Source organism: Macrotis lagotis, chromosome X, assembly GCF_037893015.1.
Source record: "Macrotis lagotis isolate mMagLag1 chromosome X, bilby.v1.9.chrom.fasta, whole genome shotgun sequence".
NCBI classification, from domain to species: domain Eukaryota; kingdom Metazoa; phylum Chordata; class Mammalia; order Peramelemorphia; family Peramelidae; genus Macrotis; species Macrotis lagotis.
The window spans coordinates 574,699,659-574,726,596 of record NC_133666.1 but is presented as its reverse complement, the minus strand read 5'-3'; the positions used below and the strand labels follow the sequence as shown (position 1 = coordinate 574,726,596).

Below are 26,938 nucleotides of genomic sequence, written 5' to 3'. Positions count from 1 at the left end.
CTCTACATCAAGCCTAGTGGAAATCTCTCACAATTTTAGGACATTAAAAAACAAGTTCACAAGTGGTGGATTGAGGCAGGGAAAAACTGAAGGATCTCAGCTACAGGAGATATTTTTAACAGAGGATTCAGCAGGTTAACTGGGAGAACTCCAACACATATGTACCAGAGTACCATTCAACCATTGTGCCAGAACTGGATTATCCAGTACAGATGGCGAACCCTTAGCATTTCCAACAGTGAAGGCCTAATCCAGGCAGCAAGCTACTGTCATTCTGGTGCAGATTTCCCAGAAAGCAAGCTCTCTGCGTTCCCACTGTTCCCGATGTAAAGGATGCAGGCAGCTGGAATCTCCAACACACATGGTCCAAAGAGCAAGCCTCTTTGGTATTTCTAACATGGTTGATCCAATAAGCAATCCTTGGAGTTTCCAAGATATATGGTCCCAGAACAGTGAACAGGATTCTAGGAATCTCAACACCAAAGAGATCACATAGGTGGTTTTTCTTATAAAGAAGTTTCTGGTCTATGAGCCACTCCCTTCATCAACTCAAGAACCTTGGTATAGTGCCCAGTAACAAAACTCAAAATGAGTAATCAAGATCAGAGAAACGCAAAGTCTATAGAAAGTCACCATGGAGAGAAGAATGATCAAAACAACATCTCAAAAGAAGATAGCCGAAAAAGCACTATTTGTAAAGAGAATATGAATGAATTGGTATACAGTTCAAAAAGACTTCTTGGAAGAGCTCAAAAAAAGATTTTAAAAGTTAAGTAAAAAAGCTGGAAAAACAAATGCAAGGTAAACATCTTGCAAATGAATCAGAAAAATTAACAGAAAAAATTAATCCTATAGAAATATATCTGGAAAAATGAAATACAAAATGGATCAAAAGGAAAAGGTGATGTAAAAACTAACAGAAGAAAATGATTCCTTGAAGAATAGGTTGTTGCAATTAGAGCTTAATAACTCCATGTGACATCAAGAAACAGTTAAACAAAATTTAGAAAAAATGAAAAAATAGAACAAAACTTAAAATACAACATTGGGAAAACAACTGGCCTGGAAAATAGACCCGGGAGAGATAATTTAAGAATAATTGTACTACTGAAAGCTATGATCAAAAAAGAGCCTGAACATCTTTCAAAAACTCATCAAGGTAGATTATCATGCTATCCTAGAACCAGATGGCAAAATAATCAATAAAAGAATTCACTAATCATCTCCCGAAAGATGAAAATGGCAATGAATATTTTAGCAAAATTTTAGAATTATCAGGTCAAAGAGAAAATCCTGCAGGTAGTCATAAAGAAACAATTTAAATACCAGGAATTTTGCAGGACCTGGAAATATTATGAATAGAGGATTGAAGGGCCTGTGTTATGATATTCTTAAAGACAAGGGTCTTGGATTACAATTAAGAATCAACTACCCATAGAAACTGAGCATATTACATCAGGGGAAAAGATGGACATTTAATGAACTAGATGACTTTCAAACTTTCCTGATTGAGAAAAAAAAGAGCTAAAAAGTAGATTTTATCATCAAACAAGTGACTCAAGAGACACATTAAAAAAAAAGGAAAATAGAGAAAAAGGAAAAAAAAGAATGCTTATTCAATAAATTCGCTATATCCCTATATGGGAGAAAGATTTTCATAACTCTTGAGAATTATAACTATAATAGAGAATTATACTTAGATTGAAGTTGTGAATTTAAGTTGATTTTGATGAGATGATTTTTAAAAATTAAAATATTTTGAAGAGGAATTGTACCAGGATGGGAAGAAAGAAGAGGTAAAGTAGGGTAAATTGCATCACATGAAGAGGTGCAAATGACGTAGTAAAGGCAAAAATGGCAATGATGAGAATTGCTTAAATCTTTTATCAGGATTGACTCAGAGGGAATACAGTTGGATGTAAAAGTTTACCTTATATTTGCGCTATTACGAGAAGAGGGAAGGAATGAATAACTGATAGAAGGGAGGAAAGGAAGAGGAGAAAGGGGAAAGAAAAGTGAGCAATCTGGTAGAAGAGGGGCAGTTAGAGGGGAGGAGGTATACAGAAAGAAAACATTAGTTAGGGGGAGAGGGGTAAGGGGAAAGAACAGAGAGGAGCAAGGAAGAAGGGTAGTAAAGGGTATTAATTATAACTATGAAAGTGAATGGGATAAACTATCTCCCCCAAAATGGAAGCAGTTAGTAGATTGGATTAAAAACCAGAATTACACAGTATGTTATTTACAAAAACCACATTTCAAGCAGAGAGATACATACAGTGTAATGGTAAATGATTGTAGCAGAATATATTATGCTTTATCCAAAAGGAAAAAAGCAACGGTAAATAGTCAATGGCTTCTTCATTGATTGCTGATGGTCTGTTAAGAACACCATGGAAGTATTTAGTCCATCTTTCTAGGACCTTGTGCCTATTGTTAATCAATGTGAATCCATTAAAAAAGGAAGTTAAGGTAAATAGAATTCAGAAGATAGAAATGATAGTCCTTTGCAGAAACTTGAATGGGGATAGAAAGGTATATATCTTTTGCTCTGAAGTGCATGGAAGCTAAACAAAAATTGACCATGCATATAAATCTCACAATCAAATGAATACATAAAAATTAAATGCATACTTTTCAGATCATGATGCAATAAAAATCACACGTAATAAAAGGCTCTTTAAAAATAAACTAAAATGCATTTGGAAACTAGATAACTTAATTTTAAAGAATCAGTGGATCAAGCAACAAATCATAGAAATAATTTGTAATTTCATCCAGGATAATGACAACAAGGAGAAAATATACCAAAACTTGTAAGATATACCCACAGCAATTATTAGGGAGCATTTCCTTTCTCTAAAAGTTCACATGAATAAAATACGGAAAGAGAAGATCAATGAATTGGATATGTGACTAAAAAAGCTAGAAAAAGAACAAATTAAATATCCCCAAGTAGATACCAAATAAGAAATTCTGAAAATCAAAGGAGAGATTAATACAATTAAATGACAATTATTTAACTAATAAATAAAACTTAGTTGATTCTATGAAAAACTAACAAAAATAGATAAATCTTTGATTAATTTAATTAAAAATAAAAGGAGAGAAGAAAACTAAATTGCCAATATTAAAAATGAAAAAGGAAAATTCATCACCAATGAAGAGGAAATTAAAGTAAAAATTCAGAACTATTTTGCTCAATGGTATGCCAATAAATCTGATGATTTAAATGAAATTGATGAATGTTTATAAAACTACAAATAACCCATATTAATAGAAGACCTTAATACTCAAATAACATTTCCAAAAAAGAAATTGAACAAGCCATCAATAAACTTCCTAAGGAAAAAAATCTCCTGAGCCACATGGATTCACAAGTGAATTCTGCCAAATATTTAAAGAACAATTAACTCCAATTTTATATAAACTACTTGAAAAAATAGATGAGGAAAGATTCTGCCAAATTCCTTCTGTGAATCCACTAGGGTTCTTATGACGAAATCAGGAGGAGGTAAAATAGAAAAAAAAAGCAAATTATATAACAATTTTCTTATTGAATATCCATGCAGAAATTTAAAATAAAATATTACCAAAGACATTATAGCATGTTATCACTAGGATAATACACTATGATCCAGTTGGATTTATATCAGGAATATAGGGGTGGTTCAATATTAGGGAAACTACCAGCATAATTGACCAAATCAATAATAAAACTAATAGAAATCATGATTATTTCAATAGATGCTGAAAAAACTTTTGACAAAAAATGACATCTATTCCTCTTTAAAACATTAGAGAACATAGAAATAAATGTTTTCCTTAAAAGGAAAAGCAGCATCTATCTAAAACCATAGAAAAGCATTATAAGTAAGAGGGATAAGCTAGAAGCATTCCTAATTATATCAGACATGAAAATGCTGCCTGTTATCATCACTATGACTCAATATTATATTAGAAATTTTAGATTTAGCAATAAGAGAAAAAAATTGAAGGAATTAGAATTGGTAATGAAGATACAAAGTTCTCACTCTTTGCAGATGATAATGTGGTTTACTTAGAGAATCCTACAAAATTAATTAAACAAATTCTTGCAATAATTGTCAACTTTAGCAAAGTTGCAGGATATAAAATAAACACATAAATCATCAGTATTTCTATATATTACCACCAAAGGCCAGTCAAAAGAGAAAGAGAAATTTCATTTAAAGTATCTGTAAGACAGCATAAAATGTTTGGAAGTTTAACTGCTACTACGTAGTCAGAAAGTATATGAATACAGCTATACAACACTTTTCATACAAATAAAATCAATCTAAATAATTAGACAAATGTTAAATGCTGGTGGTTTGTCTGAGTTAATATTATAAAAATGACAGTTCTATCTAAATTAAATTACCTATTCAATATTGTACCAATCAAACTACCAAAAAATTACTTTACTTAGCTAGAAAAAAATAGCAACCAAATTCATATGGAAGAGTAAAATATCAAGAATATCAAAATTATTCATGGAAATAACTCCAAAGGACAGTGGTCCAGTCATATTAGATGTAAAAATGTCTTATAAAGCACCATTCATCAAAACTTTTTCATATTGGTTAAGAAATAGATCAGTGGAATAGATTAGATGCAAAAGAAACTGTACTAAATAGCTCTTGCTGGAAAACAATTATGTTCCCACCTTGCACTTTGTAGTTGTGGGGGACTGAGGAGTGGTCCATAATACCCTATTCTACACAGTATGAGAAATGACAAATGCAAAGAAAATTGGAAAGATTGTGGATACCCTGGGAGCCAACTTCATCTTATCTCATGGAGACAATTTCTACTTCATTGGAATTCAGGATGCTGAAGATAAAAGATTCCAGGAAAACTCTGAGGAACTTTTCACAGTCCCCTCCCTTCAAAACATTCCTAGCAATGTGCTAGCTAGCAACACTTGGGAAATATTTCAACCCAGATTACTTATTCCAAAGTCTCCAAGCACTGGAATTTCTCCAGTCCTTATTACTATCTCAGATTCAGAATCCTCAAAGCTAATGTAAGTGTGGCCATTTTTATATGGTACACTGTAATACTGTGTGGAAATTCACATGACTTCCTAAGCCAACAGCCTGATAGACCCAAGGATTTGAAACTGGCACGAAGCTATCTGTGTTAACTAAAGAAATAGATAATAATTAGAGTCAAAGAGGACTTCCTACTGGTAGCTGACCACTACCCTGTCAATAGCAGAGCATGAATCTAGCCATGGATTGGTCAAGTACCACGTCATAGCTTACCTATGTGATCATGATCATGACTTGATGTATCTCAAGGAAAAAGACAGTGTGGGTTATGTGTTGAGTGGGACAAAACACTTAATGTGTCCCAAGAAACACCAACGTAAGGTCTCTAATGTTTATCTGCATTTTTACTATGGGCCGGTTATTCCCTTAGGTGACTTTGCCAACATGGAGATCACCCCAAGGGACATGAGCATTACTTTAATTGAAGCTACAGGCAAATCTCTCTATAAGATAACTCTGCTCTGTCAAACTGTATCCTAGACTGTATCAACTTACATTGTTGAACACCTTCTCTTATGTTTGTAATGTCTTGAAGATAATAGGTACTCATTTCACCCTTCCCTGTTCACTTTTAACATGTTTTTTTTCCCATTTCCTTGGGAATCTAACACTGGAATGCTGATCTTCTTTGGGGTTAGGAAAAAGTAAGAAGCTGACTCATCAGAACCTGCTCCCCCAAAGGCTGTGCTGTTCATTAAGTGGGATTTGCCTGTTACTTAAAGAAGCAAGGAGTCACATCAAGGCCAGTTGATGTGAATATGCCAGAGTGGATGAAGAACAAGCATTTCTAAAGAGTAACTTTTCATTCCTATGTGATTATTATCACTCAATCCTCATCTTAAAGACAAATTGGAATAAAGAAGAGAACTTTCTTTCCAAAGAAAGATATTTTCTGTTGCTGCTTTTCAATAAATAATTGTTACAGATGCCTAAAACAGAAAATAAATTGATGCTAATTAATTTCTCAGCATGGTCTGATTCTTAACTTACCAAAAGACAATATATTTTTGATAAGAATATCTTTAGTTGTTCTAAAAATGAACTCCATATTGGAATTTAGAAAATATATTGTGTATTTAAAGATGGAACATCATATTGCTTATCTTCTTTGCTTATAATACAAATTAGAAAACTGAAGTTTAGAAATGCAAATTATTTATCCAGTGGTATTTGGATAGAAAGTATCAGAGAAAGGAATCAGGACCATACCTGATCCTCTTTCTACTTTAGCATAGGGACTATAGAGATCATTCTTTCCACTAGCCATAGATCAAAGCCTAATTTGTCTTTTTCATTAGCTTAAGGAGATAAAATTTAAGATTAGTTCCAAAGGCATCTAATGAAGGAGAATGTAGTGAATTTATAAAGTATTGCTAAGCTTAGTATCATATTTTTCATTTAATAGTGTGGGTGAAGTGAAGACAATGGATAGCTCTGAATACTAGACAGATATGATTATGTTAGAGCAATCAGCTTTAACTAATGATGAAAAATGTACTATTCTCAAAAAGAAGAAGATAGATTTGTGAGCTAGGGAATGAACAAGGAAGGGTCAAATCCAAAAGACATAGTCAAATCAAAAATTACTACCAACATTTAGAACATGAAGGACAGGAAAGATTGCTGACTCAAACTGAAAAGGGCAGATGCAATGATTCTTAAGAGAAACATCTATTTAACAAATCATTACATAATGAGGCGTTCAAGTAGTGCATAATTCAGATGTGAATAAATGTCTTTGGGAGAAGAAAGAGGACAAAGAAAGTTAGGAATTGGAGAACAAAAATAATACTGAAAATATAATCATGAATAAGATCAAGGTATATGTTTCTCTCTCTTCCCCTCTGTCTTTCACTTGCATGTCTATGTGTGTGTGTGTGTGTGTGTGTGTGTGTGTTGTCCAAATAAACCTCCCAGTCACATTTGACCAAGCAATACCAAAAAGGAAATCGAATAATTACAAAACATGTCAAAATAATAGCATTCTATATCACAGACAATCACTTAAGAGAAGAAAATTTTACTATATATGACTTTGAACATTATTTATGTAAATAATCAAAATTATATTTCTCCTAAAAAGAGATCTGATTGTGAAAATAACTTTTAACTCATGTTAAATAATTTGAAGTAATTAGTGTATAGTAAATTAGAAAAACTGAACTTTCACTCTTTGTAGATGATATGATTGTATTCTTAGAGAATCCTATAAACTAAAAAATTCCTTTCAACAATTAACAACTTTAGAAAAGGAGCAGGATATAAAATAAACCCACATAAATCATCCGTATATATATATATATATATATGTATATATACATATATATATATATATATACACATATATATATATATGACCAAGAAAAGGCCAACAGCAAAAGACAGACTGAGAAATTCAATTTGCAATAACTGTAGTAAATATAAAATACATGGGAATCTATCTTGCAAAGCAAACCAAGAAACCATTAGGAAAAATGACCATACAAGAATGGTAGAAGACTACAAATTGCAAAATGAATGATTTTGACTACAATAAATTAAAGTTTTAGCAAAGTAAAAACCAATTCAATCAAAATTAGAAAGAAAGTAGAAAGTTGGAAAACAATTTTGACTGTTTCAGAGCACTATTTTCTAAAACATATAGGGAAGTGAATCAAATTTATAAAGGTATAAGTAATTCTCCAATTGATATATAGTAAAATGACATAATCTGGCAGTTTTCAGATGAGCAAATTAAAACTTTCTTTAGTATATGAGAAAATACTGCTTTATTAGGAAAATAAATGCTTATTTATTCAGAAAATGAAAATTAAAAACAACTCTGAGGTTCACCTCACACCTATCAAATTGACTATGATGACAACAAAGGAAAATAATCAATGTTGAAGAAGATGTGGGAAAAAATGAGATGCTAATGCATTGTTGGTTGAGTTATGAACTAATCTAATTGTTCTGGAGAGCAATTTCAAACTATGTCCAAAGGGCAATAAAATTTACATACAACCAGAGTTGAACAGAAAGTTTGATCTCCAAGTACAGGATTCTGGGGGTAGAAGAGAAGGACTAGCTATGAGGAACATAATGATATTGAGCTGTTTGTACTCCTGCATGGGAAGAAGATATTGATAACTCATATGAAATTTTTTATAAGAAGATGGAGTCAATGGGTGATAAAGGAAGGTACTAGTAGGAAAGGAAAGGAGATGAAGAAGAAGCTAAGAAATTTCACATAGGAATCAAGAAAAATCTTTTCAATGGAGTGGAAAGGGGGGAGCCAAGGGGGAATGAGTGAGACTTCATTCTCATGAGAAATGGTTCAGAAAGTAAATAACATACACACTTAATGGGGTGAGGAAATCTATCTTTCCCTACAGAAAAATGAGAAGAAAGGGATATGATAAGCGGGAATGGGGGGAGGGAAGGGGGCAATAGGTGATAGAAGAGAGGGAAGATTGAGGGAGAGGGTACTCAGATACAATGTACTTTTGGACAGGGCCAAGATAAAAGGAGAGAAAGAATAGGATAAACAAGAGTGGGGAGGAATAGAGTGGAGGTACAGCTAGTCATAGCAACTGTGGGAAAAAATATTGAAGGAACTTTTCTGGTGGACATATGATAAAGAAAGCAAATCACCCTAGAGACAGAGCCATTGGAATCTGAACACAGATGGAAGTACATTTTTTTTCTGTCTCTATTCTTGAGGTTTCTCATTTTATTGGGGTGGGGTGAAGAGCATATAACACATTCAATTTCCATCAATATTTAGCATGGAAACAATGTAGAGACTATCAGCCTTCTGTGTGGGGGAGGGGAGGGAAGGAAGGGTTGGGGAAAAAATTGTAAAATTCAAAACCTTACAAAAAATGATAGGTAGATACTACTATTATATATAATTGGGAAACAAATAAAATATTAATAAAGAAAAAAGAAAAAATTCTACTTTCCCTTTGATCCAACAGTTCTACTACTAGGTCTACATCCCAAAGAGATCATAAAAAATGGGAGAAGTCTCACATATTCAAAAATAGTTATAGCAGTTCAAATATTTATGGTTGCAAAGAACTGGAAATTGAGTAAATATCCATCAATTGGGAAATATCATAACAGATAGGGAAACTAAATATTATGGAGTAATAGTGTCACAAGAAGTCATGAGCAACTTTTTGAGAAGTATGTAAAAATTTGGTTGAGCTGATGCTGAGTGAAGTGAGCAGCAACAAGAGAGGATTATACATATCAACATCAACATTTGTGATGATCAACTATGATGAATGCAGCTCCTCTAAGCAGTTCAGTGATCAAGAACAAACATGAGAGATTTTTTACGCACAACCAATCACATCCAGAGAAAAAACCTGGAGTATCAATGCAGAGCAAAGCATACTATGTTTACTTTTAAAAATTTCTTCTACATTGGAAAAATATCAAATATTCATGGTCAGGTAGAGCTAATATAACAAAAATTACAATTCTGTCTCAAATTGAATTACTTATTCAGTGCCATACCAATCAAACTACTTTATTGAGCAAGAAAAAAATAGTAACAAAATATATCTAGAGCAACAAAAGATCAAGAATAGCAAGGGAACTTATGTGAAAAATGTAAAGAAAGGTGGCCTAGCTCTATAAGATCTAAAACTTGACAACAAAGCTGTAGTCATCCAAACTGCCTGGTACTGGTTAAGAAATAGAGTAATGGATTAGGATAGGTTCAAAAGAAGTCACAGTAAATGACTACAGAAATCTACTATTTGACAAACCCAAAGACATCAGTTTCTGGGGTAAGAACTCACATTGACAAAATTGTTGGGAAAATTGGAAATAATATGGCAAAAACTAGGCATAGATTCACATCTCACACCCTATCTCAAAAGGTCAAAATGGGTACAGTATTTAGACATGAAGAACAATACCATAAAAAAAATAACAGACCGAGAAATACTCTATTATATCTATGGAAAAGGGATAAATTTATGACCAAACAAGAATTAGAGTACATTATAAACTACAAAATGAATGATTTTGACTATATTAAACTAAAAAAAAGGCTTTTCACTAATAAAATCAATGCTGTAAAGTTTAGAAGGAAAACAGAAAGCTGGGAAACAATCTTCATAACTAGGAGTTATGATAAAAGTCTCATTTCTAAAATATATAGAGAATTGCATTAAATTTGTAAGGTTACAAGTCATTTCCCAATTGTTAAATGGTCAAAGGATATGAATAGACAGTTTTCAAATGAAGAAATTAAAGCTAAATATAAAGACATGAAAAGATGCTCTGAGTGATTATTGATTAGAGAAATGCAAATTGAAACAACAATAAGGTATTATCTCACACCTATCATATTGGCCAAGATGAGCAAAAGGGAAGATAATAAATATAGGAGAGGTTGTGGGAGGATTGGGACATTGATGCATTGCTGGTGGAATTGTGAACTGATCCAAACTGTATTAGACTGGCTTATTAGACCATGTTATCCCCATCCAAAGGGAAAAAAAAACACTCAACAAAGCACACACACACACACACACACACACACACACACACACACACACACAGCATCCCTTCAGAGTCTTTTGAACAATTTATAAAAATGATCTCTTATGTATCTCTTTCCACTAATCCCAATAACTCATAGCAAAAATAACAAATCTGTAACCATGCTTATCAAAATATATCTGTACAATGTTAACCTGACTGTATGCCATTGAGGAGAGGGTAGTGAGAAGTAGTGAGGGTGGAAGGAAATTTGTAACTTAAAAATATACATATGCATATGGATGAAAATTAAAAAAGAAAGACACAGAAAAAACAAAGAATATAAAAAAGGGGAAAATAATTTAGCAAAGCTAATCACCACATCAATAAAGTCTTATATGATGTTCCATAAAAATTTTGTTTCATGCTTCTTTTTTCTTTCTCATGGTTTTCTTTCCCCTTAGTTCTAATTCCACTTTCAGAAGAGGATTAAAATGGAAATATGTTAAATCTGATTGTACATGTACAATTTATACCAGTTTTCATGGGCATGGAAGAGGGAAGGGAGGGTGTTAGAAAAATGTGGAGCTCTTAAGTTTGCAAATGTGTAAATATTGAAAACTATATTTGCATGTAAATGGGAAAAACAAATAAAAAGAGACAAAAGAAAAAAGAAAGTATGAAGTTGATTTAAAACATATCTATAATTACTTAGCTCTAGGGTAGAAGCTATAGAATTAAGAATATGATTATAGATATTATCAAGTTTTCTGACTAGACATGGAGGCAAATAACCCTAATGCCTGCTGGAGACTGTGCCTCATGAATCACTTGAATTCAGGAGTTAAGCATGAGGATGCTATGGTAAGGTTAAGTCATTTTGGGTCCATACTAAGTCCACCACAAATAAAGGAGCCAAAAAGATTGGGAAATCATCAATATGTGTAAGGAGGAGTAAACTCCCTCTAATTGAAGAGTAGATAAATATTTCTTGTTGATGACTAATGGGATTAGCATATAATTTGTTGATGCCCTTCCAGTCCCAATAAAATAGAGATTAGCATAAAGAAAAAAAAAACAGAAAAAACAACTATCTCCAAAGAACAATAAAGCTGTTTCCAACCCATTGACCCAGCAATTCCAATTCTAGGTCTATATCCAGAAGAAATTATATAAAAAAGGAAAAAGTTCTGGGTGTTTCAAAATATCCATAGCAGCTCTTTTTGTAATTCCTCTGGTATGAGATCTACTTAGCCCTTTTGGAGTTGCTTTTCACCTTTGGTGTCCATGTTTCACTTAACTCTCACCTGTAACTCCAAGAAGTGATAGAATGTAATGCAGTCACACTCCAGGAAAACCATCTCAGCATGCAGGTTAAATTAGATTAAAGGAAATCAATGAATATCAACCAATTGATGACTTGAGATTCATGGTGTCTGCTCCAAATTTGTGATGGTTTCCCAGTGGAAGAGGCAAATGTAAACTATTTGTTTTAATGGGCCTTGAAGGTGGCAGAAGCAGATATTGTGGAACATTTCAAGCCATTGTCAATCTTCTTGAGTTTTGTATTGCCATTAAAGTTTGATGACCATGGAAGAGAGGGTGAAACTCACATCTTTGTATAATTCTGACTCATTTAAGCCAATTTTTACACAAATCAAAAGATATAACTCATAGCATTTACATTTTTAACTTCCTCAAGTCCTGGGGTGATGAGTAAGTGATAAAGCAATAGATAATGATCTACTTAAATTTCTAGTCACAAACTTGTACAGAGGGGTCCCAGGGCATAGAGTCATCTTCTAACTGAACTGAAGCAGCCCTCTGGGTGTTTAAACAACCTTTTTTAAGGATCACCTAACTTAGCTCCTGTCAAGAGGAGAGGGCTAGCTCAGGTTACTTAAAATTATTCTGCTTCACCTACCCTAACCCTGGTTTACTTAGTCCAGGAGGCAGCAATCCTACCCTGTAAACAGACCACACAAAACATACAAAAAATTTATGAAGATAATTCCACTCACCATTATTACATGAAATAGGAACACTTCATGAACAATAGAATACCTGGTACACTTGAAGGGTGCATAGCTCTTCTGAGAATTCAGCAATAGCAGTCCTGAGTGAAACACAAATGACAAATGGTGACAGATTAATAAAATCAGCACAGGAAATATACATTTGTTTTTTGTTTGTTTTACCTAGAGTGTTTGCTATGATGAGGAGAATCAGGAAATTAGTGTAAGTTTACAATCAATTCCAATCTAGTTAATGCACTTATATGTCTCTTGAAAGAGTAAATGACAGGCTGATGACAATGAGATTTACTCTTTCAGTAAAGTGCAATGTCAGCATCATCAATGTGTATGCTCCCACTATGAAGAACCCTGATGGGGTTAAAGGAAAAAAAAACTGTGAATACCTGGGGACTCTCATTAACAAAGTGATGAAAGAGGGATAGTTGTAATCTGGGTAACTTTAATGTCAACAGAGGCACAGACCATCAGACAAAGTCAGGAATCCTTGGGAGGTATAGAGTAGCCAATAGCAGCACCAGTGGTAACTTACTGCTGAAGACTCATATGTCTCCTTACCTTCTCATTATCAACACTGTAATCCCTTTACTTAAATGCAATAAAACTTCATGAATGGACCTTGCATTAAATAATGGCATTTAATGTAGGCATTTAATTGTAAGCAAATAATGGCATTTAATTGTAAGAGGAGATAGAGAGCATGTGAAAGTGATGAAGGTGATTTTTAGCAACAAGTACTGACTGGATCTTAGCCTTATACTCTTAATACAAAATATTCACATTCAAAAAACAATGATTACTGTAAGGCAAGACAACTACCAAAAGACTTAATGTCAATTGATTAGAGTATTTCTCCATGAATGAGCATTTTTGGTTTGTTGGTTGGTTTTTACTGTCTTGGAGGGGGAAGTTGAGCCAACATGTGGTTAACTTTGGTGTAGCAGGAAAGGCATGTATAACTTTCAGAGATTTGGAGTACAGCATCGCATTTACTCATCCATGCCAGAATACTTACAAACATCAGCATTAGTTTGATGAAAAAGGATTAGAAATTAAGAAGTTACTAAATACAAATAGGAACTCCTTAGGATTTACCAAGGATAGTTAATGCATCTCTAAGAAGGTAACATTTAATTTCATCAAAACTGAAGTGTTAATAAAGCTTGAGAGATGCAGGTTTCTTAGATCAGTGACAAGGCAGAACAAATTCAATTTTATGCTGCTAGTAACAATCCAAAGTACTTTTATGGTATCCTGAAGTCTATTTAAGGGCTAAAGCCCCGTGGTGCATCTTAAATACTCAGAGCTGATGGAGTTGTACTAATTAGTCATAAGGACATTATTCTAAAGAGGTGAGCTGAGCATTCCCATAGGGTTTTCCACAGATTGTCATAAATCAATAAGGAAACCATTTATTATATATCACAGGTTAAAATAAAAAAAAACTTTCTAGTTGAACTTCTAACTGAAGAATTGTTTAATAGAATTAAATTCTTCTCATTAGCATTGTGCTAATGTATTCCAGTATTCCATCAAAGTGCATTGTGCTGATTGTATTCCAGCAGAATTTAACAAATCAAGTTGACTGAAATCTTCAGGTTATTTGGCAAGAGTACCTACATTATCCATTCCTAAAAAAAGGAGAAGGAATTAAATTGTCTTGTGTGATTGCAGTGGTGCTCTTTTCTTAATCATGATCAGCAAGATTTATTCCAGAGTCCTCCTTAATAGATTATAGAATTATCATCTATATGAGGGCCAGTATCATTTCAAAAATGGATAAGGAGCAGTTGATATAGTGTTTTTGTCCAACAAATCCAGGAAAATTTAGCTTGTCTATTTGACTAAGAACTTTCATACAGGCCATTGTAAGGACTTGAGTATCATGGAAAATTTTAGTTATCTGGAAAAGCTCATAAGTATTGTTTGCTAGTTTCACCATGGCATGCTTACATGGGTTCTTTGACAATGGACAATACTCTCAAGCTTTCTCAGTCTCTAATGAAGTAAAGCAGAGCAGTCTGCTGGCTCCCAGGGTTTTTAGCTTGACATTTTCAATGATGTTGTCAGTCATCTTCCAAAAAGATAAAAATGGCATTGAGGTCAACTGGTAAATTATTAATCTTAAAAAGACTTCAAGCCAAGACTAAAATGGATGGAGAATTGATTCATCACTTATTCTTTGCAGATGAATGTGCCCCCAATGCAGTCTCTGAGACTTAGATGCAAAAGAATAGATGTATTCTCCATTGTATCTATTTTGGTTTAACAATCAACAAGATAAGAGAGATTCTCCCATAGCTAATACTGCAACATTTAAAGGTTGAACATTGTAGCAAATGGAAACATCTGGATGTTATAGATTAGTTCACTTATCTTGGCAGTACACTTTAGAAAACTATAGATAGAGATAATAAGTTTGACATTTATTCCTACATGTAGCTTTGAGTTTTGGCAGCTCCAAAGGAAAGTGGAGAAGAGAAGGGGATATTAGACTGCCTAACAAAATGAAAAAATAGAGAACTACTAGGCTGGCTGGATAGAATGCCAGTAGTTTGTGAGGAAATTTAATTGCTTCCATTTAAATTATCTCAGGAAGATTCTGAAGATCACATGGGAAGATAAGATATCTGGCATTGAGTTCCTTTATCAAGCCAGACTGCCTAGTATTCATGACCTACTACAAAGGATCAACCCTGATGCTGGTCACAGCAAATATACATTTGCCTAAAAGCCTCTTTTACTGAACTCACAAAAGGTAAGAATTCACATAGAGGTCAGAAGAGACAATAAAATTATAATCTCAAGATCTCTCTTTCTGAATCTATTGTGAGACATGGGAGACACTAGCAAAGACACACCAACATGGCATGCTCACATCAAAGAAGACAGTGTCCCATGAGGAAAATGGAATCACAGTTGCTCAAAAGAAATATGAGAAGCATATGAATTTGGAAATATCTCCATTCCAAATATTCAAATGGGTTATATCTAAACTATGTAAGTGGCTTTCAGACTCATATAGGTCTTCTGAGCCACAGCTGTACTGTACATGGACCTCAACAAAGTGATGTGTTTTTGGTTCCCTTCAAAGTTGATGACAATAACCAATCACTTTATATTTTCTTCATTTCTGCCTTTAACCTTTATGTAAATGAATTCTTATTATCTCTGCTTATCAAAATTCTACCCCTTCTTTTCATTCTTGAATAATGAAAACATTCTTGGCAAATGCATTCACTCTCCATTTTGTGAAGGACAAGAAAAGGGGTCATCCCTCTTAATCATGGCTCCAGTTCTGGTGTTGTTTAATTATTCTTAGTTGTGGTATCCAGGTCACTTTGGCCTACTTTGAACACTCCAATTTTTTCAAAGTAAATGATTTGGTTCCTATGGGACACCCAGCTAAGAGCATTGATAGAAAGAGTTTGGATCAGGCATTGACTGGTCTTCCCATGGGCCACCAGCTTGATCTCCAGATCCAACTATGAGGTTTTAACAGTGATAACTTTAGTAAATGCTATTGGAGTTGGAATTACCTGGCACCAGATTTACTCTCCAATATATCCTCAATAAAAGATTAAATTGAATTTGTTCCAATTACAGAGCCTCAAAAGAGTACTATATTTTAATTTATTTTTCATTACAACCTCCCTGGGTTGCTATTGGTAATTTACATACCTGTTGCCTTCCCTGGATATAGTAGGAAATTCAAAGACTAACAGATACCATGCCATGTCATCATAGCTTCAGCCATAAATAATGCCAATTAGTGACCACATGATGTTTTTTCCATGACCAGCTGGAAACTTTTGGGAAACCAAAGAATTTGGTTGCAGAGCACATACCATCAAATGACAGGTAACTTTGATCCTGTTGTGGTAAGTCTGTCACCATAAAACAACCATACTGATGTTCTGCCTGGCATTACTAAGATGTTATGGTGCTTCAATGATATGGGAAAGACTATCATCCAAAAGGCAAAGATCTCCCACTCTTTCCAGACCGAGACTAGAAATCCTGTTTATCATATTTTCAGACCACTGGATTAAGACAGTTCTAGAAGAAGGAGTGAGAAGGATGTCTTTACACAATATTCTTCTCAATTTAATATTTAATTGCCTATGTACAGACTGGTGAAAGGTTTTGAGAATGCTAGTGTGGAGAAAGGGAGGTTTGAATTTTGGGGTGAAAGGGTAAAAGAGTTGTCTTTGATGAAAGATTTTCAGTGTTTGACCCTAGAAAGCAAAACTAGGAACAATATTCAAAAGTAGGAAAAGGGAATATTTAGCCTTGACAAAGAAAATCTAATCGACATTTTTTTTCTTGTAGCATTATTTAATCTATTTGAGGAAGTCTCAAGGTAGAATTCCCCTCCTTGAAGGTAGATAAAATATTCATCACAGAGGAAAAAAGTGTCATGAAGCAGTGAGGAAGGAGCAGAAGGTAGAGACTTGGAATCAGAAATAAATGAGGTCAAAGCTGTCCTCAGAAACTTGGGCAAGTTACTTAAATCTCTATTAGCCTCAGTTTCCTCAACAAATTAGTGACAATAATACTATCTATCTCATAGTATTATTGTGAGCATCAATTGGCATAACAATGGTAAAATAACAAACATGATGATAATAAGTACTATATCAAACTTTATTACTTTTCTCCTTCCCCCTCCCCTTCCCTTTCCATTTTCTCTTAACATCCTATTCTACTCATGCATTAGAATGCTAGACTTGGAATGAAAAAGGCTAGAATTCAAATAATTCTTGAAATATTTTTTAGTTGTATGACTATGAAAAGATACTTAAATTCTTCCTATAATCCTTAGATTTTCAATAAAGACATGCCTTCTAATTTATAGGATTTCTGTGAGCACATAATATATGTTAAAGTGCATTACTAACCTTAAAATCATACATAAATTGTGGGTGTGCATATATAAATGTGTAGACATATTCAAATACAAACATTTTCTCTGAATAAACCAAATAATTAATCTTAGAAGTTCCTTTTAAATATCTATTTATTTATTAGTATTCTTTTATTTTAACATTTGTAGTTTCAAATTGTCTTCTTCTGTCCTACAACCTTTTCCATTCACAAAACAGATAAGCAACACAATATCTATTATACATGTGAAATCATGCAAACTATATTTCCATATTATCCTTTAAATTATCCTATTAAATTATAAGAATCTTAAGACATAGGGTTAAAATAAACTAGAAAATATATAGATTAGACATGAAGTTTTATTCCCTGGAATCTACCATTAATCTAAGGTGAAGGTCATTCTAGTAATGACCACAGCAAGCCAAGGGATATCAGAAAATTTATACAGTAATAAGGGGAGGGAAACAGAATATACATAACAAGAGAAGACAAAATTTTAAACTTTCCTGGAGATCATTCTTTTATTTCATAACAAAGAGCAACAGTCTTCTATAATGCTATCTTTCCTGGCAGAGGTAACATTTTTCTTTTTGGATTTAAGTACCAAGAGAAAAGGGCAAATACTCTTTTCAAATTATGAAGGATAAAATTATTTTCTAGAATAAGGAAGGTAGGACAAGTCTTCCTTTCAAAGTCTCCTCACAGTAGCTTAGAAGTATTCACCTTTGACCAGGAATAGTTGTAAAAACTTTTAGTAATTATTATATTGACATTTCCCTTATTTTTATCAAAGATGATGATCTTATGTCAACTATAGATCAACTAAAGAAAAAAAATTTGAAGGGCATATTGGAGGTAAAATTAGCATCTCTAGGAGACCTAGAGTTATAAGAAAAATGGTTGGGCAAGAAACATCAGGTTCATCTATGGGGCGGGGGGCATAAGGATGAACCACACATTTACAGAGTCAATGGCAAGTTACAAAAATCAAAAGGGGGCAGGCCCCTCTGATTGAAAAATCTGTACAGTCAAAAAGTCCAAAAGGGAGAAAGAAAATAACATAAACTTCTTGCTCATTTCCTCTTTCTTCTGGATACATCTGAAGTCTTTTATATTTCCAGGAATATGTCAATGACACTCAAAATACCATGATCACAATCATGCATTTTTAAACTTAAAAAAATGAATTAATACAATAAATTTCAATAATGCACAGAAAAATCAGTCCATATATGGCTATTTAAATAAAGATCATCATATATAGCTCTAAGATATTTCTTAATTTAGAAGTCCTAAACAGGAGTTTTTCCTTCAGAACTAGATTTTGGATTTAAAAAAAATATATAAATTTTTAGGTCCTTCGCAACTGAAACATATATTCTCCCCCCCCACTCAAAAAAAAGCAAAAAAAAATTCTTTCTGCAGTTTCTAACTAAAAAAAACAGTTAATATCAGAATATGATTTTCAGTTTTCATTTTTTTTCTAAATCCAAACACATGATTAGTTCATGAGAACTCAACAAATCAGCACTGTTTTGATGCAGGGGAAAGATGAAGAGAATTGTGAATGTAGAAATTGGTTGGAGATGCAAATTGACTACCACCTACTTTTGAGATGTAAATTGACTAGAAATAGAGAATTATGATTGTAACAGAAACAATTTGTAAACTTAAAGGCTGCTAGGGTGGAGACCCCCTATTCTTGAGATACCATTGATTATTTAATGTAAAATTTGGCTTCACCTTCTATCTGATTCTTGGTTCAGTAAGAGAAAGGGAGTTCACCTTTTGCAATCAGGGTTGCAGAGTTCTCTGACCTATGGTTCAGCCAATGCTGCCTGGCTGTTCTTTATTCTCTCTCTCTCTCTCTCTCTCTCTCTCTCTCTCTCTCTCTCTCTCTCTCCCCTCTCCCTATGTCTTATAACCTTTTTAATAATTTTTTGTTTTATTTCTACCCTTGTTTTCCTCAGTTTGAATAATGATTTCTCATAGGCAGAACCAAACTCACATAGCCAAAGGCTACAGTTTCATGATGCTAGAATGCTAGAATTCAATATACTTCAAATATGAACAAGTCCTAAACCATTTCAAATCTTGGTTCCACATTACTGATACAGGTAAATGATGTAGAGAAGTGAGAGAAGCTTTAATGCCATTAAAATCTGGTTGATTGTGGAGGGCTGTTTGCTTCTGAGATGTAAACTGACCTTGATTGCTGATTTTATCCTGTCTCTATTTGGCACTAATCTTATCATCGATTTTCACCTTCACTTAACCTTGGTCTGGACACTGGCCATATGTTGAATCTAAGAGTTGAACACCTTGGGACAGTAAGGACCATTACATAGCTTGCCATTGGAAGATACCTGGCTCCAAGCTACTTCTGGCCTCCTATTGAGAAGGATGGGGAGTTTTCTTGCTCTTCTTTAATCCACATGGAACAGAATGGGTTTCACCATGGTCTCTGTCTCTGTCTCTCTCTGTCTCTCCCTCTCTCCTTTCAGACTTCACCTGGCCTGTCCACTTTTCTTACTAATTTTGACCAATGTAACACTGTTTTACCAGAATAAAATCTTGAACAATTTTAATATCCCAGAGAGCACACAAATGACTTTGCCTTTTCAGTGGCCTTAAATCTTCTGTCTTCAATCACTAAATCTTTAAAAATTAGCAACACTCCCAAAAAAGTTTCATTATTTATTTTTTTACATATATATGCATACACATATCATAGTTAAATAGGCTGCTTGTGAGATTTTAAGGGCTCTGATTTAACCTCCTTAAACTCCAAGAAAATAACTTCTCAGTTCTCCAGGTCAGAGGAGAAGAGCTGCTGGGGGAAGCAACACACACAGTCCTCCGATTTAAAATATTATTTTTTTTCCATGCTAATTAAAACTGGTCAGAAAATAATTTTAGAGCCAATTACAATTTGCTTTAGGTACTTTGTTTGTGAATTAAAATTTTAAATAGTCATTCGGTAATTAAATATTTAAACATATCAATTTTTTATTATAATTCAGATATCTCTTTTTAACTCTTTAAACTATTCACAACCCAGCAAAAACATATTTCTCATTTTATCAACTTATGGAGAGGAACAAGACTTTTTTTTTTTTAAATTTAAAGACAATTTTAAGAAGTATTTAATTTTAATATGATTTGTGTCCAAATTCTAAATGCTCACACTATACCTTTCAGATCAACAGACCAGTTTCCTTAAAATGATCCTTTATTTATAACCTTTAAAATACTCTATTAAACTTGAAATATCTCTCTCTAATTTTTTTCTTAACAGAATAGCAGCTAACCTATGTTATCTTTTAAGAGTTAATAGAGAGACAGAACTGAGAGATGCAAAAGAGCAGACCTCCAATGTGTTTGAAATAAGGAGAGAGAGAGAGAGATAAGAAGAGGTAGAACTAGAGAGCTGTGCAGTTAGATTTTTAGAGCAAAGTTTAAGAATTGGATGGGTTGATACTATCTTTTCTTATTCAAGGGAAAAATTTAATTCTCCCCCATTTTTTAAGCTAAAAGAGGGAAAAAAGTCATAAAAGTATAAAATAACACTCTCATTTCAGACAGAGAGAGAGAGAGAGACAGAGAGAGAGAGAGAGAGTGAGAGAGAGACAGGAGGCCACAGTTGATCAAATTCAAACAATATACACAAATAGCAAACATTCACCTAGGAAATTCACTTCACCCAGTTAGAGAGGGAATTCAGCCTTTTGTTCACTGTTGGCCAGTAACTTTGGGAAAGTGGGTGAGAGAGAGAGAGAGAGAGAGAGAAACCTGTTGCTCAATCAGATCATCAGATCAGAACTTTAAAAATTTAGGAAGAGAAAAGTAGTCCCCATTTCTCCTCAAAAAACAATCCAATTTTTCTGTCCTGGTCACTGAGTTTTTGAAAAAGTAAAAGCTACAATTGAGAAAAGAAAATTGAAGTCAAAAGTTGGCCAAAATGAACACCAATATATAACAGCAAGCCTGACCAGGCAGAAATAGCCAAGAGTTTCATTCTGCCTGTATCACATAGAACACACAATTTATAACAAACACCTATAAAGCTCATTAAACTGAGTCAGAGCACCTTGAACCTGAGTGGCCCCAGAACTCAAGGTAAAATCTCCATTGCTTTCATACTAGAGGGTTCCTAAAACAATGCAGAGACAGCAAGGTGCCAGATAATTACATTCATCAGAAATGCCACAAAGATCTAGCACTAGATTCTTTAAAAAAATAATTGCAATAATTAGATCTAAGGATGTCTTCATCACCCTCCCTGGTTGGAAAGCAAAATCAATTACCACTAAAATTAATAGTACCCAACAAACCAGAGTCAAAATCCAGAGAATATTTAATTTCCAAATAAATCAATTGAGTTGAAAAAGTGGTAGTCTCACTTATTCCAAGGCCAGTTTTGGTTAGGCTCAAATTATTTTGGGAGGGAGGAGGATCCCATATTCAACATCATTTCCACATCAAAATTGTCTAAATCTAAGTTTGTCAATTTAAAACACTGGTTCAGAATAGAGCTGGGATTTTAAAAATAACAGACCTTTTTTCTCCCAAGGAACACATCAGACTATAGACCAAGAACCTGTTTTACAGATGTCTTTTCTTCCGAGGAGTACATCTGAGTTCAGAGTCCTGTCCCTTTTCAAAATTCCCATCCATCTGAATCACAGCACAATAGCTGTGGGTAAAGCATAGGGTTAAAATTATATAACAGGAAAAAAATTGATTAGACCTGAAGTTTTATTCTCTGGGATTTATAATTAAGCTAGATGTGGAGGTCATTCTAGTAATGACCACACCAAGCTGAGGGAGATCAGAAAAGTTGTATAGCAACAAGGGGAGAGGAACAGAATATATATAACAAGACTAGACAAAACCTTAAAACATTCTATTATTTGATATCAGAGAGAACCATCTTTCTATTAATACTATTTTGCTTTGGGGAGTTAACTTTTTTTTTTATCCCAGATTAAGCACCAGGAGGGAAGAACAAGTAATCCTTTCAAATTATAAAGGGCACAGTTCTTTTCTGGACTACTGAGATCAGACAAGTTTTCCTTTCAAAGTTTAATGAGAAGGAAGATTCCATTCCTCACAATCACTAAGAAAAATCAACCTTTGACCAGGGATAGTTGTAAAAATTTAGAGTAATTATTATACTTTGACACTGTATTTTTTTTCAAGTGAGAAAAGAATATACTCAGAGTTTTTCAATTCTCTCTATTTTTCATTTTGAGTATTGGGGATTATCTTAAATCATTTTATTGATCGGAGTAGTTAAGTCTTTCACATTTGATCATCAGGACAAAATGAGTTATACTGTGCACAATGATCTCTTGAGACTCCCCATTTCACTTTGCATCAGTTTATATATCTTTTCATTTTTCTTAAACCACCCCCTCATCAAATCTTATAGGAAAACATAATTTGATTGTTCCCACATATATATGTATATATGTATATATGTTTATATTTGTGTGTATAGATATATAATATATTTACATATATAGACTATTGAGAAATGGTTCTTGTACTTAATGTATTTGAAAAGTAAAAACTTAATCAGAAAAATCTGCTGTTTACTTTTTTGATATTATTTCATTATTCATCGTAAATTTTAACAAAATGCAGTTTCCCTGATTGTCACTTTTAATTAGTTCTATTTTTGTTTTTGCTTTGTCTGAGATCATGATTGCTATCCCTGTCTTTTTAGTTCAGTTTAAGTATATTACATTCTGATTCAGCCCTTTATTTTTAACTCTCTGTGTTTTAACAAGATTTGGCCATTTTGAGCTGAGCAGATTTTAGTTAAAACAGGGATTTTACTGGAATTTCATTGATATCTATTTCAACTCAGCTTCTATGATTATGAGGTCAGTTGTGCCTCCCCAATCATTAGGTCCTTCATTCCCTTCAGAGTGCTGGAAGTATGCAGTATTTTGTGGCCCAGTAGCAAGATTTGTTTCTCTTTTTGCTTTCTTATTTCTTTTCTTTTCCACTTTCACTATAAATCAGGTTCATTTCTAAACAATGGATTCTAGGAAAAATGCATCAAATTGCTGCCAATTATTCCAAATTTAGGGATTGAAGACAGAAGATCTAAAGCCACTGAAAACGGTCAGTCTAATTGTTTCTTGTGTTCCATTCTGCCCTGTGAAGAGCTGTGACTCAGATTCAGGAATGCAGGTTTTGGAAAGAAAATAGAGATTTATTAAAGGAAGTTACAGCATATTAAGGAATGTGATAGAAAAGTTAGAAAGAGTTTAAAGAGAAGACCAGGTGGATTGCAGATTGAATTGGCCAGGTCGGCTGGCCAGGGTTCAGCAGGAGACTGGAAGGTAAAAGGGTTGGGCTGCTCCCTCCTTTTCCTTAAATTCTCTCCCAGAATCCATGGGAGGGGGTGGTGACCTGGGAATAACCCAAGTCCCTCATTGGAGATTTTGACTTTGGGAAAGGGTCTCTTTTGGGTGATCTTCCAGGGCCTTTGCTCCCTGGCTGCCCCACCGAAAAAAAGGCAATCCAAAATAAGGTTGAAAGTCACACCTTCAGGATGAGGAAGGTTCCCTTTACAATGAAAACAAAAGATTTACAAAGTTTGTCTCCCACTGATCTCTTCACTCCCATGCCCAGGTTTCTCTGCTTCAAAAAGGCCAAGGAATTTTCAATTCTCTAGGATGTTACAACTGCTCAGGATTTTATTATAAAATATAACAAAGTAAATAAGGTTAAAAAAAACTTGTCCTCCCTAAGGGTCAAAAGCACTTGAGAGAGAAGGAATAATAAAGACTTTGAGGCAAAGAGTGAGGCAGAGACAGAGAGAGGCAAATAGGTAAAGTGAGACTGAGATAAAGAAGGTCTAGCAGAGTTGACTGGGCCCAAGAAAGAGGACAGGCTGAGTGGAGGTCCAACTCAGAGTTTATAGTCTTGCCCCTTATCTGGGCACTGAGGGAAAAGGGGAATTCCCTCCCCTGTTATGTGACCTGAATCAGGTGGAAGGTTGAAGACTGAGGAGATCAGAATACAAATTTTGCATTAAATAGTGAAACAATGGGAGTCAATTTACATCTCAAGAGTGGGGAACCTTCACCCATTTAACAAGATTTAAAAGCATTTAAGATTATAGATTTTGTTTCTGCTACATTCATAATTCTCTACATCATTTTACCTCCTCAAAATTATTTGGGATCCAGATTCGTCTGGGCCTTTCAGAGTTCATTTGGAGATGAATGAACTGCATTGAAAACTTCATTTTGTGGCAGGGTCCAGAGAATGATTGACTGGCACAACTGACTGGCATCCTGCAGAGGCTGGTCTTGGAGATGTATAGCTGCTAACCTAGAGAAATGAAACTGGGGTGGGGGTAAGGATTGAGCAAGCAAAAACCAGAGAGAGATACTTTAACAGAAAAGGCTATTTAACAAAGGGCCAATACTTAGGGAAAAAAGAAGAAAATAATTACAAAAAAAGACCTTTAGAGAATGTCTATAAAGAGCAAGAATTATACTTTATGATCCTAAGCCAGTATCAAAATACCTTTTATAAGAACAATCATTCCAATATAACACAGAATCATTAATGGATGTCACATTAAGTTGTAACCAAAAGTTCAAAGATAGTATAAACAAATGCATTGAATAAACATTTTAAAACTTCACATGTTCAAAAAGCAATTTGCAACAAAATTTTCTATTTTAACTTTGACCTTGTTTAAAATGAACAAAGAATTCTAGTTGAAGAATGGATCTCTTCTTTAAAGCACTTTAAAAAATAGATTAATAGGCATTATCCTGATATAAGCAGCTAAGCTGATATTTCTTTTCCCTAAGGGAACTTGTGATTAAAAAAATCAAATCAAAAGCTGAGACAAAATATTTGCCAATTATTTAAGATTTAGAGGATAGAGTTCCAAAGGCTCACTCTCATAATTAATTATGGTGTATCTAGCATGATTATGGCCATTTGCTATTATAGAGCAGAGAGGGACACGAGGGCATGTGCTATTATTAATTATATGTCCTTTTCAGTCAGAGGTTCCACACAATCCTTTTCAAAGAGCCAGATTCCAGGTCTGTCAGTTTAGTGCTTCCTTTAAAAGAATTGTATCACAGTTGAGATTGAGATCCTTCTTTCAAAAGGCCTCTCACTCCATCTGCAGCATTAAAATTCAAACTTCATGGGTTTAATGGCTTCAGTAGCATATTGTTGTCTTTCCATTTTTACAGACCTTATGTCAGACATATCAATTATCAATATGTTGTAATATAGCAATTACCTATACTCAGAGTTCAGGTGACAAGAACTTTTAAAGTGAATCAAGCAAATATCAGGCTGTAATTTGACATAAGAAATCCAGGGAAAACTTCTAGTTCAATTGTTGCTCATATACTTGAGGACACTGCTGTGAATGAAATACAATTAGCAGTTTTTGAGATGTAAAAATACAATAAACCTAAATTACATTTAGAACTGAATATTTTTTATAAAAACAAATTTTTGAAATGAACTAACTTATTTATTAACCATGTTTAAAATAACTAAACATCTTCACCTAGGAGATTGCCAGTCTTCTCACATAACAATTAACTAGAGATTGTCACAGTGAAATCTCAAATTATCACTGCTGTTTCCATCTTCCTCATGTTACATAGATGCTTTTCACTCAAAGCAAACAATGAAAGTTTTAGTCCCAGTTTACATATAAAGCTAGAAATTTCTATAGATTAACTTGTTAAATTACAAACCATATTAAAAATACAAATTACTTTCAGAATTCTTTAAAATCATTAGAACAACTTAGGTGACTTTATAACATTTATTTGTTATTTATTATTGTTATTTGTTATTGTTATTTGTTATTTTCTAACATTTATTTGTTATTTATTCCAATGCAATAAAACAATAGTAAGAATAAGTCAATGAAGGCATAAATTATTAAATTTTACAAAATATTTACATCATTACATTTTGTATGAAACCACAGATCACAGAAGGGGGTCATAATTTATGATATTTCCCTTATTACCCTTCAAAAGAATCCCATGTTAATTCCAGGCTTTAATACTCTTATAGTATTTGAATAGTTTATGTTCTTAAGAGATAGCCAAATTACAAGTTTGCATAAGCATATCACATAATTGAAACAAAACAATGGAAAAAGAAAATGAGAATTCCCAAGAATTAGATCTTATGATAATTTTTTAAAAAGCCTAATTGACTCTTATTCATGCCATGGTTGCTAGGAAATGTTACAAGGTTTCAAACTGATACATTTTTATACATATTTTTCTTAGGCTACAAATGGTTAGCAAGGTTAATTTACAAATGAAGTTTTAAACTCTATAATCTTACCAATAACCCCATGGGTGGATGGCATCCTTACAAATGCCAACCCTGATACAAAATTTTGGGGCATTTTTATACAGAAAGAATGAAGAAGAATAAGAA

The 26,938-nt window shown here is 33.6% G+C and overlaps 1 pseudogene; it reads left to right on the top strand.

The window, feature by feature from the left end:
* Positions 1 to 588: 588 nt before the first annotated feature.
* On the top strand, positions 589 to 5,552 carry LOC141499374 (tartrate-resistant acid phosphatase type 5-like; annotated as a pseudogene).
* Positions 5,553 to 26,938: the final 21,386 nt, after the last annotated feature.